The sequence below is a fragment of the Enhydra lutris genome, unplaced genomic scaffold, assembly GCF_002288905.1.
Source record: "Enhydra lutris kenyoni isolate GAN:26980312 unplaced genomic scaffold, ASM228890v2 scaffoldscaffold14, whole genome shotgun sequence".
Classification (NCBI taxonomy): Eukaryota; Metazoa; Chordata; class Mammalia; order Carnivora; family Mustelidae; genus Enhydra; species Enhydra lutris.
In genome coordinates this window covers 49,683,416-49,697,051 of record NW_019154098.1, presented here as the reverse complement: position 1 = coordinate 49,697,051, position 13,636 = coordinate 49,683,416, and the positions used below count along the sequence as shown (strand labels likewise).

The 13,636-nt window shown below is 37.6% G+C and overlaps 1 pseudogene; it reads right to left on the bottom strand.

Moving 5' to 3' along the window:
* Positions 1 to 1,507: 1,507 nt before the first annotated feature.
* Positions 1,508 to 13,636, bottom strand: part of LOC111146505 — a 21,270-nt pseudogene continuing 9,141 nt past the window's right edge.

The window sequence follows — 13,636 nt, the reverse complement described above, 5'->3', positions numbered from 1 at the left end:
GGGAATATAGTTAATAATATTGTATTTGTATGATGCATGGTAACTGGACTTCCTGTGGTGATCATTTTGTAATGTATACAAATGTCTAATCACCGTTATACACCTGAAATTAATATTATATTGTATGTCAATTATACCTCATAATAAAAAAGGTTGTAAAGTTTGCAACTATAAGCATCCTTAGAAGTGACATACTTGCATCATTTTTCAGCCACAATATCACATATCAATAAAAATATTTTCAAACACTTGTTTTTCATTTTTTTTTAAAGATTTTATTTATTTATTTGACAGACAGAGATCACAAGTAGACAGAGAGGCAGGCAGAGAGAGAGAGAGGGAAGCAGGCTCCTTGCTGAGCAGAGAGCCCGACGCGGGACTTGATTCCAGAACCCTGAGATCATGACCTGAGCCGAAGGCAGTGGCTCAACCCACTGAGCCACCCAGGCGCCCCAAACACTTGTTTTTCAAATACCTTTTCCATAATACCATTTCCCCCAAAATTGTTTTCTTTCTCATTTACTGAAAAAAAAAGTTTTTTTTACTTTAATAATACTTAAAGAATAGGCATGCTTGTTTTAAAATATTTGTTAAGTAGCACTTTATTGATAAATCTTTTGTTATCAGGGAAAGGGTCAGCAAATTTTAAAAACCTTTTTGTAAATTTGTCTTTAAATTCAACAGCAGTTTTAAGTTTTTTCATTAAAATAACCAGTAAATTCTCTATGGTTGCAAATATTATTGTTATTTCCTATTTCACTAAGTCATGTAAATATTTGACAATATTTTAAAGGCTCATGTTTTTATGAAATTAAGAACTAATGTTGATGCGCTTCTGGCTTCAGTTTCTCTGAGGAAAGAAAAGTTTGCTTATCGATGATGCAGTTAAGAGAATTCACATATAAAAACATTACCTAAAATATTTTTGAATTTTCAACTGCAGGCAAAGCATCAGCTCCATCACAATATGTGTTTCCCATAAAACATTTTTAAAAGAAATTTAGTAAGGCTTTTCTTACTGCTGAGAATTTACCTTTTCCAGTAAATTCTTCTTTTTCTTTAAAGTTTTTTCTTTCAATTCCAGTTAGTTAGCATATAATATGAGCTTTAGGCATACAGTAAATTCTTCTTTTAGAGGCACAAAATTGTGATCAATCATGAATTTTTTTTTAAATACAATCTAGCCAATAGAATCTGAGACAGAATAGAAATGCCAATATATTCACCCAACTTTATCATGACATAAATACTAATGCCACATAATTTGTCTTACCTGTTTCTTGAAGTCTTCAGCTTTGGCAGTGTTTTCTATGTATCTTCCAACACTGGTGACAAAGGAAAATGGATGTTAGTGTGGCTTATTGCTTTGTGAATTATTCCAGTCTTATTCACTCTGGAAGGGAAAATAGTTTTCCAAAGTGGTCTTTTTTTTTTTTTTTTTCTTTAAGAAATTATTTATTTTTCATCAGCCTTATTTCCACGTTGTTTGCCTTTGTGGAAGAGCAGCTTACGACCACTTAGTGGTCGTTCCTACCCTTTCAGTGGCCTGCGCAGTGGGAGAAGCCTTCAGAAGCCAGCTGAGCACTCCAGTTTTCAGTAGGGAACTGCTGAATCAGCACAGAGGGTGCCTGCATGCCCTCACACCAGTCTCGGACTTCAGGTGGAGTACCGGTGAACTCGTGAGCTGGAGCAGTCCATTCACCTTGAAATTCCTCCTCGGTCACAACGTCGCCAGCAGCAGCCTGCTCTTCCTTTTCCATCTCTTCAAGATCTCTGTAGAACTAGAGATCAGGTGTAACTTCCCAGGAGTGTTCGCGGGAAATGTGCCACACATGCATAGAACTTCCCAGCCTAGTATCCGCCACATCAGACCCACTGAGTGAGCCCCTTTGTTGTTGCAAGGGATGGCCATGTCCACACAGTGCTGAGGAGAGTCTGTGTTACATAGAGCGACAGTAGGCAGGTTAATGTAAGATGCCTCTGTGAGAGGCTGGTGGGCAGCCCTGGGATCAGTAACCACCGGAAGTCTCAGCTCCCAGAGGCTGTCTGGATCTGGGTAGTGAAGTCTACAGGAACGAAGTGGCCAGCAGGAATAGTGGCTCTGGAAGCAGCAGGGCATTTCAGCTCACTGGCCAGTATCCCTGGATGATATGAAATTGACAAGAGCCAGGTTTTCAAGGGCAACGATGGTGCAAGCTGCCAGCAGGAGCTTCTCCCAGGTTCTCTTCAGATTTATGACAGAGATGCCATCACATTTCCTTTTGTAGATGCACTCTTCCACTTGGAAATCAAGGTTGGTGCCAGCTGAGTGGGTTCCTGATGCAAGGAATTTGAGGACATTCTCCTCCTTCATTTACAGGACATAAGGGGCTCCAGATATTGTGAAAGATTGCCTTTAATTTAAGACAATGCCATAGGGACCCCTCCCTGTGTGGTGTGGAAAGCCCAAGTGGTCTTTTTTAATAAGTAAACTTATTTGTTATTGAGTTTAGTAAAGTTTCACTAAATGCCAGATTGAGTAATTCTTGACTTTGAAAACTTCTGAAAAAATTGCAAAAGTTTGTCCTCATGTTTTGGATGCTTAGTTTTTTAATGTCTTGCTAATCATGAGCTATCTCAAAGCACAGAATATGACACGAGGATCTTCATTAGCAATAACAACAAAAAAAATTCACACTTCAAATAGTTTCATCATAACTTTGAACCCAAGGGGAGGTGACTTTTTGTTATATCTGAATAAATCTTGTTTAATACTGTAATTGCCAAAAAGCATGTTCACAAAGAAAAGTGTCACAGCTAAGATTTTCTTTTTAGTCCAATTGTGCTTGTATTAACTTTGCCTGCTGTTCCTTTGAAGGATTTTTTAAGTCATTTGTCCATTTCATGAATTTTAGTTTAGATAGAACTTAAAACAACCCAGATAACCTCACGATGAAGAAATGGGAGGAGGTGCCCCATTGTTCTGGGGAATGCAATTCCCACTACTTTGCTCCCATGTGATACGAGGTTAAATCCTAACACCAGATATTCATGAGCTACAGACCGTGATGGCCTGTTGTCAATCTTTTTAATTAAATGTTAGGAAGGACTCGTTTCTTTTAAATTATTTTTAAATAACTAGAAGTTTTAATATTTTCTTCCCAAAGTACAATGGATAGCCTAGTGCTCTCCTGAAATACATATACCTCACTTTGGAGTAACTGTTCTAATGTTTGGTTGAGTGAGAAAACGTGCTAACGTTTTGGACGATTTCCATCTGCTGAAGCCCTGAGAGTCTTATCATCTTGAGCACCAGAATGTATCATTTACTGTTTGGTATTATTTTCATTGTAAATATATTTGTCTTGTCTCCTCACCTAAATTATAAGTAACCGGAGTCATGGTATACTCTTTCCTCTTATTCTTTTTTTTTTTTTTTTAACATTTTATTTATTAGACAGACAGAATACAAGTAGGCAGAGAGGCAGGCAGAGAGAGGGGAAGGGAAGCAGGCTCCGTACTGAGCAGAGAGCCCGATACGGGGCTCGATCCCAGGACCCTGGGATCATGACCCGAGCTGAAGGCAGAGGCTTTAACCCACTGAGCCACCCAGGCGCCCCTCTTTTATTCTTCACATTCCCCAGCACAGGCCTTTGTCTAGAAGATATATGATATGTATGTTTTCTTGTGCTAAATGTTTAGCTTCTCATATGCTATTATCTTGTTTGCCTGAATTACAATTTCTGTAAGGGCAGGAGACTTATTGTTCTTCTTTGAATTCCCCACATCTGCCGCATAACTTATATGAACCTCCAATGAACATTTGTTGACTAAAACCAGATAACAAAATAGATTTGACTAATAACCTCATTTTACACAGAAATTAAACCAGCAAACTATGGATCATGGCTCATATAAAATTCATTTATTCTTTCACTCATTCATTCCATCAAATAATGTTTACAGTGCATTTTCTATGTACCACACATTAATTACAACTGTAGCATAGCAATACAGAAAGTGGAGAACACAAACTAAAAATATGATAAACACGCTATATGATCACTATATAAGAATCCATATTGAATAGAGGCAAAAAGAAGCTGTTACACACTCTCATAAAACTCTTCAATTTTATATGTAACATCCAATGTGGTTATAAATTATTTATTCAATATTGGTCTGTTTTCCTCACTGGAAAGTAAGTCCCACTGAGGCTCAGACCAGGCCTGACTTGTTACTACTCCACCCAGGGGTATAGCACAATGCTGGCACATAACCAAGTAGTCAGTAAGTCTATCTTGGATGAATACATACTTGAATGTATGGGGAGAAAACCAATACTGAAAGCATATATTTTAAAATCCAAAAATAGGGAGAATTATAAAACAGAAGATTAAACTTTTATTGAAGACAACTTGAGACAGACAAATTGTTCAAGAAAAGTACTCTATGAGTAAATTAAAAAGAGTAATTTAAAAGATAAGTTTCTGTTGGATTTTGACAATGGCTGCAAGTTCAAGAATTCAGTAATTTGCTCAACAAATACGTACTGAATTCATATGAAATTTCAGGCTCTGTACTGGGTGCTGGGATGCAGAGGAGTAAGATAAACTTGTTCTCTGTCCACATGGAATTTACAGATATGTAGAAGGTACTAAAAGGCATAAAGATTATTTTTCCAATATGTAAAATAAAACAAAAATCTTTATTACCAAAAATAATTGCATATTTGATAACACAAGAAAATACCTAACAAGTCTTTGATTGTATTTTGGCATACATATGTATTTTGGTTACATATGTGTAACTTCAGTTCCCACATTATGTTGTGTGGTTTCCTGCATAACTGAGGCTTTTCCGCACTCTGGATCATTGTTCATGCTTTGCTCCTTTCTGGAAGACTTTCCCACTTAAGGTCTTTTTTACTTCTCCAAATCTACTTATCCTCTAACATTTTTGGACAAGCACAGCCCCCACTCACCCTTTGATACCCCCCTCAAACACCTTTGTGTATGTGACCATCATGGTACTTACAATAGCATTTATTTGTCTATCGTGATTTATTTGTCTCTTTTCTGAACTCTAAGTGCCTCTAGGGCAGAGGCTAATTTTCACAGACTTTGTATTTGTAATGCCTGGTACAGAATAGATGATCAATAAATGTTTGTTAACTGGAGCTGAAACTCCTACTCTCTATTTTGAAAGAGCTATCTGTCTAATAAAGAGTAGGACATCACCTGACTCCGTGTATTTCCAAGCTTTCTTTAAAAGGTATTCTGCAATCTGCTTGTCATCAGGAAAAATCATAGCTACAAGCATCACAAACCTGATTACATTCTCATTTCTTTTCACCAACAGCTTAAATCCACATGAGAATTGGAGGCAGAGAATGTAATGTATCTTTACCATCCTGATCGCATGAAATCTATTTATCTTCTTAACACTTCAAGTACTAAAAGACTGCATAATAAGCAAAGTCACACTTCTTTTTTGGCAAGTCTCACGTCTAAAATGCTGCTAAAGTGCTACAGGGGAACATTCTCTGTGCCATTACCACTCCTGGGGTAATAAATGAATTTTTCCAGAAACACAATACAAAAAGAATTATGAGTGTATGAAAATACCATCTGTGAATATTATCTCTGACTTGGTACATCAGATACATAGTGAGGTATACATAGTGAGGTCCCTTCACTGATTAATTATTACGTTGGTATCTCTGTATTATCTGTTGTCACAATAATGTTTCATAACAGACCACCAAAACCCAGTGTCTTAAAACAATAAACATTTATTTAGTTCACTAAATAAAAAATACAGGTTGTTGATATTGAATAGGTTTAGCTGGAAGTTTCTTCTGATCTCATCTGGATTTCCTGATGTATCTGAGGGCTGGCTGGCAATTGGATGAACCAGGATGGCCCAAGATCAGATGTCTGAAATAACTTAGCCCTATTCCTCATGTCTGCCATATTCTTCCTGCAGAGCAGCTGGACATGTTCTCATAGCACGGCAGAAGGGAAGAGTGACTAGGGCCAATCATGCAAAAAGGCAACAGAAAAGCACATGCACCTTTCTACAAAGCCTCTGTTTGTGTCATGTTGGCTAACATCCTATTGGCCAAAACAATTCACATGCCCAAGCATAGAGTCACAGTAAAGTGGAACTTTATTAATTTTTTTTAAGATTTTATTTATTTATTTATTTGTCAGAGAGGGAGAGAGAGAGAGAGAGAGAGAGGAAGAACACAAGCAGGCAGAGCGGCAGGCAGAGGCAGAGAGAGAAGCAGGCTCCCCACTGAGCAAGGAGTCCGATGCGGGACTCGATTCCAGGACCCTGGGATCATGACCTGAGCCGAAGGCAACGGCCTAACCAACTGAGCCACCCAGGCATCCCTGGAACTTTAAAGTTATAGGAAAAACATTGTATATTCAAAGAAGTCACTAAGTGGGGTCATTAATACAACCAATCTATGGGCACCTGGATTCCTGAACCTACCATGATATTACATTGAAAAATTGCATGACATTTCCACATAAAGAATTCTGGATACTTCAGAAAGTAGAGTTTTCTAAGAAATATACTACAGTGTTTTATTTTTTTTTTAAAGATTTTCTTTCTTTATTTGAGAGAGAGAAAGCGAGAGTATGCACACGAGGCCGGGGGTGCAGAGGGAGAAGCAGGTTCCCCGATGAGCAGGGACCCTGACATGGGGCTCAATCCCAGGACCCCAGGACCATGACCCAAGCCGAAGGCAGCCACTTGACTGATTGAGCCACCCAGACACCCCAACTACAGTGTTTTAAAGTTTTGAATTTTATTTGGAATTTGGCATTCAGTTTCACAAAGCTATAGGTTTTTTAAAATAAATTCTCCATCTGATATACTTTTATCAAATATAAGGATAAAGGAAAACTATGTAATAATAGCAATTATAAACTACAACTGATTTTGTGAAATCCAGCAAAGTAAACCTGTTAAGACAGGTAATACAAGGGGTCCACTAAAGAAGGAAATCGATGTAACAGAAAAATATTTATTTAACCTACAAAGAGAGTGTGTACGTGCACGTAAGCACATGCACATACACACATGAAATATTAGAGCCAAAGCTTCCAAATGAACACTGAAAAAAAAATTGCTTAAACTAGAAAATTAGACTTTGCAATACTTTAAGAAAACAATGCATGAGTTAGGTTTTTCTGGCAGCAAAAAAGCCTTACATAGGTAACTTCTGTGGATATGGAAGACCTATGCAAAACAATCTCTCAACAGTCATATGGTCAGGCTTCCTGAAAAACTGAAATGCCATTCAAGATCCACTGGTGCTCAGTGTCTCTGTAACTACACTGATCCAGCGGCTGTCTGGTTTACCCTGTTGTCCCTCAGCAGCAAGAAGGAAAGTGCTTTCTATTCTAGGTTCTCTCCTGTAGAGCTAAACTTACCTCTGCTTCTGCGATCACTGTTTCTGTCTCACTGTCACTTCCCTCTACCTGTTTTTTACTTTTACCTCTTGACTTCTGATTACTGTGTCTTTCTATGAAGACTCTCTTTCCATGTCATCTGGCTACCTGTATCTCTCTCAACATTGTCTAATTCTGCCATCACTCTTCAGGAGGGTGTTGGCAAAGTCTTTATTCCAGGCCATGTCCTAAGCTACAGGCTAATTTTTAAATGAGTATCTTTGGCTCCAGAACCCATCATTGTTCTGCTCAGCTATTGTCCAATGTTAGTGTTATTGGGCAAAAAAAAGGCCCCTCAGTTGAGGCCGTAATTATTCCATGCACTCTGCGGCCTCTCAGAAGAGGGTAGCCAATGTGTCAAGGGCTTTCAACAGATTGTTTGATATTAAAAACACAACAAACAAGAAAAGAAGAATCCAGGAATGCAAAGATATATCACAATAAGGTAACCTAGTAATACAATCCTGGTGTGTGTTTTTTATTTTCAACACCAAGCAATTCTCTAATTCTCAGGGGACACTGACAGAGTATCTGACAATTTAACTCAGTTCTGAGATTATTTACCTGGAGATAGCATCAGATCCCATAGTTTATGAGGCGAGCCCTATAAGACTGCCCCCTGCTCCTCTACAGCTGCCGGTCCCAAGTCCATGTTGTCACCTGTTTTTCTAACCTGCTGGCTAGAGATAGGAGGTTCCCAGAATTCCCTCTTTGGGTTTGATTAATATGCTGGAATGGCTCACAGAACTTTGAAAAACACTTTACCAGTTTATTATAAAAGAATATAACTCAGGAGTTGCCAGATGGAGGAGATGCATAGGGCAAGGTATATGGAAAGGGGTATGGAGCTTCCATGGCCTCTTCCAATGGACCACTCTCCTCAACTCTTCATGTGTTCACCAACCCAGAAGCTCTCCAATCTTGTTCTTTGGGTTTTTATGGAGACTTCACTGTATAGACAGGATTGACTAAATCATCAGTCATTGGTCATTGATTCAACCTTCAGCCTCTCTGGCCTTCTCAGAGATCAGGAGAATGTTTTTGTTGTTTAGTGCAATCCCAACTGCAAACCTGATGAGTTTTTTTTTAATTAGACAGAATGACACATATAACTGATAATAACCATTATGTGAGAAAAAAAACTAGAAATTTTGAAAATGAAGAGTAATGATGAACATTTCCCTTAAAGGTAGCCTGTATGTACCCTTATGGTTATGCTTTGTGATCCATGTCAGCGTTCTGTTATGATTGCTTAGTTCATGTGATTCATGTTTGTGCTTTACCTGTTGTTAAGCATTTGGTATATTAACCCTGCTTATAGGTAGTAAATTATATACTATAGCTATAGTAATTAAAAAAGTGTGATATTAATGATTGCAAAAATAGAAAGACTGATAAAAGGAAGAGAATAGATGGCCTAGAAATAGATTATTGTTTAATGAAATGGAAAAAAAACTAATTTTAACATTTTACACTAGAATTTCTCTTGGGAAAGAAATCCTTTTGTTGAGAAAGATATCTTAATATATTGCACAAGGGTAAAAGGTGAGAGCCTCGGGGCATAGGCTGGAAGAAGATAATGGAACAAAAAGAAAGACACACTACTCTGCCCCAAAAATTAAAAATGAAAAACTTGTATGAAAAGAAAGTAAATAGAGGAAAACTCACATGCTTGTAGAGAGAGGTGGCCAGTGAGAAATTCCTGGCTGTAGATTGGCTGAAGGCTTTTTGACAACAGGGAGTTTTTAAGATCAATGTTATTTATTTAACTTTTCTTTTTCAAGTTTTTATTTAAATTCCAGTTAGTTAACGTATAGTGTAATATTAGTGTCAGTAGTAGAATTTTGTGATTCTTAAGATCAATTTTTTTTTTTTTTTTTCATTTGACAGACAGAGATCACAGTCAGAGAGGCAGGCAGAGAGAGGAGGATGCAGGCTCCCTGCTGAGCAGAGAGCCCGACGCGGGGCTCGATCCCAGGACCCTGGTATCACGATCCGAGCCGAAGGCAGAGGCTTTAACCCACTGAGCCACCCAGGCGCCCCCTTAAGATCAATTTTAAATTGTTTGTATTGCTGCATGAAAATCCCCTTTGTCTCCCTCTAACTGTCAATGAAGAATGCTGCACTCAGAGGATAACTCTCACGAGTGAGGTTTTCTTTTTTAAGGGGGTGGGAGTAGTGAGAAGGAATCCAACAACAAAAAAAAAAATCTTGAGATTCATGTCTAGTGTGAAGCAGAGAAGAGGCCAGCCATGTGGGATGAGATGTATGTAAAAGCAGAAGTTAATTAGAAGCTGATTCACAAAGCCAGAAGAGACCATGTAAATAAATTCTTTTGGGGATTCAGAGAATTTGTAAGAGGGAGATTGGATTTCTCATAGGATGTTGACTAAGGGGTTGGAGCCAATTTTATTTAAATACCAAAGGGTAGGCCAACCTTAACTGACCACTGGGTTAACTAGTACATGTGGCAATTCAGCCTGTGATAATAATAATTTTTAAAGTTGGCATTATGAATCAGTGGGAAAAGGAAGCATAAAGAACTACCTTTTATTATAGGTTTACCTAGGGAGGGATAAAATCCTACCTTAGAGTTTAATCAGATAATAATTTGTATAGTCAAGAGATCATCATTAAGAGCTACTCTGCCTAGGACCTACTCTATGCTAGGCTCTGTCTTAGGTACTGAGGATAGTGTAGTGAACATAGTAGACAAAATATCAGCTCTTAGAAACTTTTCATTCTAGAGGATGGAGATAGCCATTTTTTTAAGTGAGGGGCATACATCTTCATGATGCACTATTTTTGGTATGCTGAAAAATGTATTTTGAATTCAGAGAAAAATGAATGAAGAGAATTTACATGGTCAGCAAAATGACATGAAAAACGACCTCAAAGTAGCAGGGGAAATGACCTTGAAATGATGGAATAATTAATTTGTGTATTTTTAAAAGGTTTTATATATTTATTTGCCAAAAAGAGAGAGCACAGTCAGGGGGAGTGGTAGGCAGAGGGAGAAGAAGGCTCCTTGCAAGAAGCCTGATGCAGGACTTGATTGCATGACCCTGGGATCATGACCGGAGCCAAGGGCAGATACTTAACCAACTGAACCACCCAGGCATCCCTAATATGTGTTTTAGAACAAGGTCAGCAAACTTATCCTGCCCCGGGTTAGTTAATAAATATTTTAGGCTTTGTATACTATACAGTCTATGTTGCAACTACTCAACTCTGCTATTGTAGCTCAAAAGTAGCCACAGACAATACAAAAGAGAACGAGCATATGCCTGTCTTGGTATAGAACTTTACTTACAAAAATGGGTATCCGTTTGCCCACCATAGTTTACCAACCCCTCCTCTAGGGTTAGGATGCCTGTACTCAAGTTTGACTTCATCTCTTACTGGATGAAAGACTTTGTACAAACTACCCAAATTCTCTAATGTTTGTAGTTCATAAGAGGAAAACGAAATAATGCATATAAACTGGTTTGTTGTTGTTGTTGTTGTTGTTTTACAGTTCCTGGCTCATAATAAATTCTCAAAAACTGTTAGTCACTATTACTAAATTAATGTTTTAGATATGTATTTACAGCCTCTGAACATACATTTTGTCCATATGTGTGCATACTTGTGTTTGGCTGTATCTGCCTGCATGTATGGAAATGTATGTTTGTGTGAGATGGATCGTATCCATATCCAATGTCCTGGATTATAAAATGAGTTAAGATTGTGTAAATGACACTGGTGAAATAGCCACCACAACTGAAGTTATTGGAGTTTTCATGGCCACAGTAGACTGAGTACCAAGCTCACCTCACCTTCCGAGACAATTCTACTAGACTTGGAGGACCAAAAACTAACATGAATGGAACTTCTGGGGCCCCAGAACACTGCTCTAGACTGGAAGACTTATGCTTGGGAATTGCACTGCTTCAGGAGTAGCAGTAGGGAAAGACTGGATATTAAGGTAAAATTAACCCCCTGAGTTGAAGAGAAGGAAAATATAGTTTGGGAAGATTACTAGACTTTGTGGGGTAGAGAGCTAGAGAGGAGAAAACAACATGAAGAAAAGATATTAAATCCTGCATGGTGACTTGAGACTGTTATTGAATATAATTAACACATGCATAAGGTGAAACTCTCCAAGGCTGGACAAAAAAATGGACCAGAGAGCTGTAAAGTGAATAATTCTCAAAGTTCACAAACAGCTTAGAGGCATTTGAGTGTGGCCAGCCAGATTCTATGAGCCTTTTTGAATACCCAGAGTACAGTCTACTCTACATCAGCTCACCAAAAAAAGCTTAAAAACAAGACTCAAAAGAACCTAGTTGATTATGAAGTAACTTATCTAGTATTTTAGCATTCTTAAAGAACAAACAAAGCAGCACTCAACAAAGCACACACTGACAAGGTCCAGCAGGCAGCAAAAAATTACTAGACATGCAAAGAAGCACAAATATGTTTCTCACACTAGAAGAATAATCTGTCATAGAAAAAAAAACCTATGAAATAATATAAATGATGGAATTAGCAGAAAAGAATGATAAAAGAGCTATTATAAACATGTACAAGAATTTAAAGGAAAAATAAATATAATGAAGATAGGGAAGATATTTTTTAAAATACCAAATGTACTTTCTAGGGTTGAAAAATATAATATCTGAAATAGGAAATATACTAGATGGTCTTAACAGTAGATTAGGTACTACAAAAGAAAAGTTAAACTCAAGACAGAGCAATAGAAACCACCCAAACTGAAGTGCAAAAAGAAAAAAAAAGTCTCTAAAAATGAACAAATTAAAATATCAACAACAAAAGCAGAGCCTCAGTGACCTATGGGGGGGGCACTAAACAGTAACGATGTAATACATATTTAATTACAATATATTCAATTGGAGTCCCAGAAGGGAGATCAACAGGAAGTAGGAAAACAGCATTTGAAAAAATAACAGCCAAAACTTCTAAATACGATAAAACATAAAAACCCACAAATCCAAGAAGCCCAATGAATCTCATGGAGGATAAATCACATAAAGGTATGTACTAATCGGATTGCTCAAAACCACTGATAAAAAAAAATTTTTAAGGAAACAATAACAACAAAAAAGCAGCAGAAATCCTCCAACAACAACAAAAAGGTGTACTACTACAGAGAAACAAAAATGTTAAATTATTTCAGAACTTTCATCAGAAACTGCAGGCCGGAAGACAAAGTACAACATCTTTAAAAAACTGAAGGAAAAAAAAATAATCAAAGTAGAATTCTTTACCTAGCAAAAAAATTCCTTAAAAAATGAAAGTGAAATAAAACTTTTTTTGGACAAATAAAATCTGAGATAATTATTATCAGTAGAACTTTACTACCAGAAATATAAAAGGAAGACCTTCAGGCTAAAGGAAATTGAATCAACTTGTAATCCAGACCCACACAAAGAAATGAATATTGTTCAGGGGTGCCTGGGTGGCTCTGTCAGTTAAGCGGCTGCCTTAGGCTCAGGTCATGATCCTGGGGTCCTGGAATCGAACCCTGCATTGGCCTCCCCGCTCAGTGGGGAGCCTGCTTCTCTCTCTTCCTCTGCTTGCTGCTCTGCCTGCTTGTGCTCTCTCTCTCCATCTCTCTAATAAATAAATAAAATCTTAAAAAAAAAACTTACTTGAAAAAAAAACTTTTAGAAATGAATATCATTGGAAAAATATATATGTGCATAAATATAAAACTTTTTTATTTAAAAAAGTGATTCTTTTAAAGTAAAAATGCTAGTAATGTACTATAGAGGATACAATGTGTGGTACTTCAACTTACAACAACAACGGCACTAAGAAAAAGAAGGGAAAAGTTGAAGTACACTGCCATAAAGTTCTTACATTAAATATGAAGTGGTATAATTAGTATTCAGAGTTAGACTGTGTAAGTTAAAGATGCATTCTATAAGTCCTAAAACAAACAATTAAAAACTACTAAGAGCTATAGGTAATAAGTCAGTAGTGAAGATACAATGGAATATTAGAAAATACTCATCTAGGGGCACCTGGGTGGGGCAGTCGGTTAAGCGTTTGACTTTTGGTTTCAGCTGGGATCGTGGTCTCATGGTCATGGAATCAAGCTCCACGTGGAATCCCAAGGGACTCCTGGGGCTCTGTGCTTGTTACAGAGTCTGCTTGGGATTCTCTCTCCCTCCCCATGTGCCCCT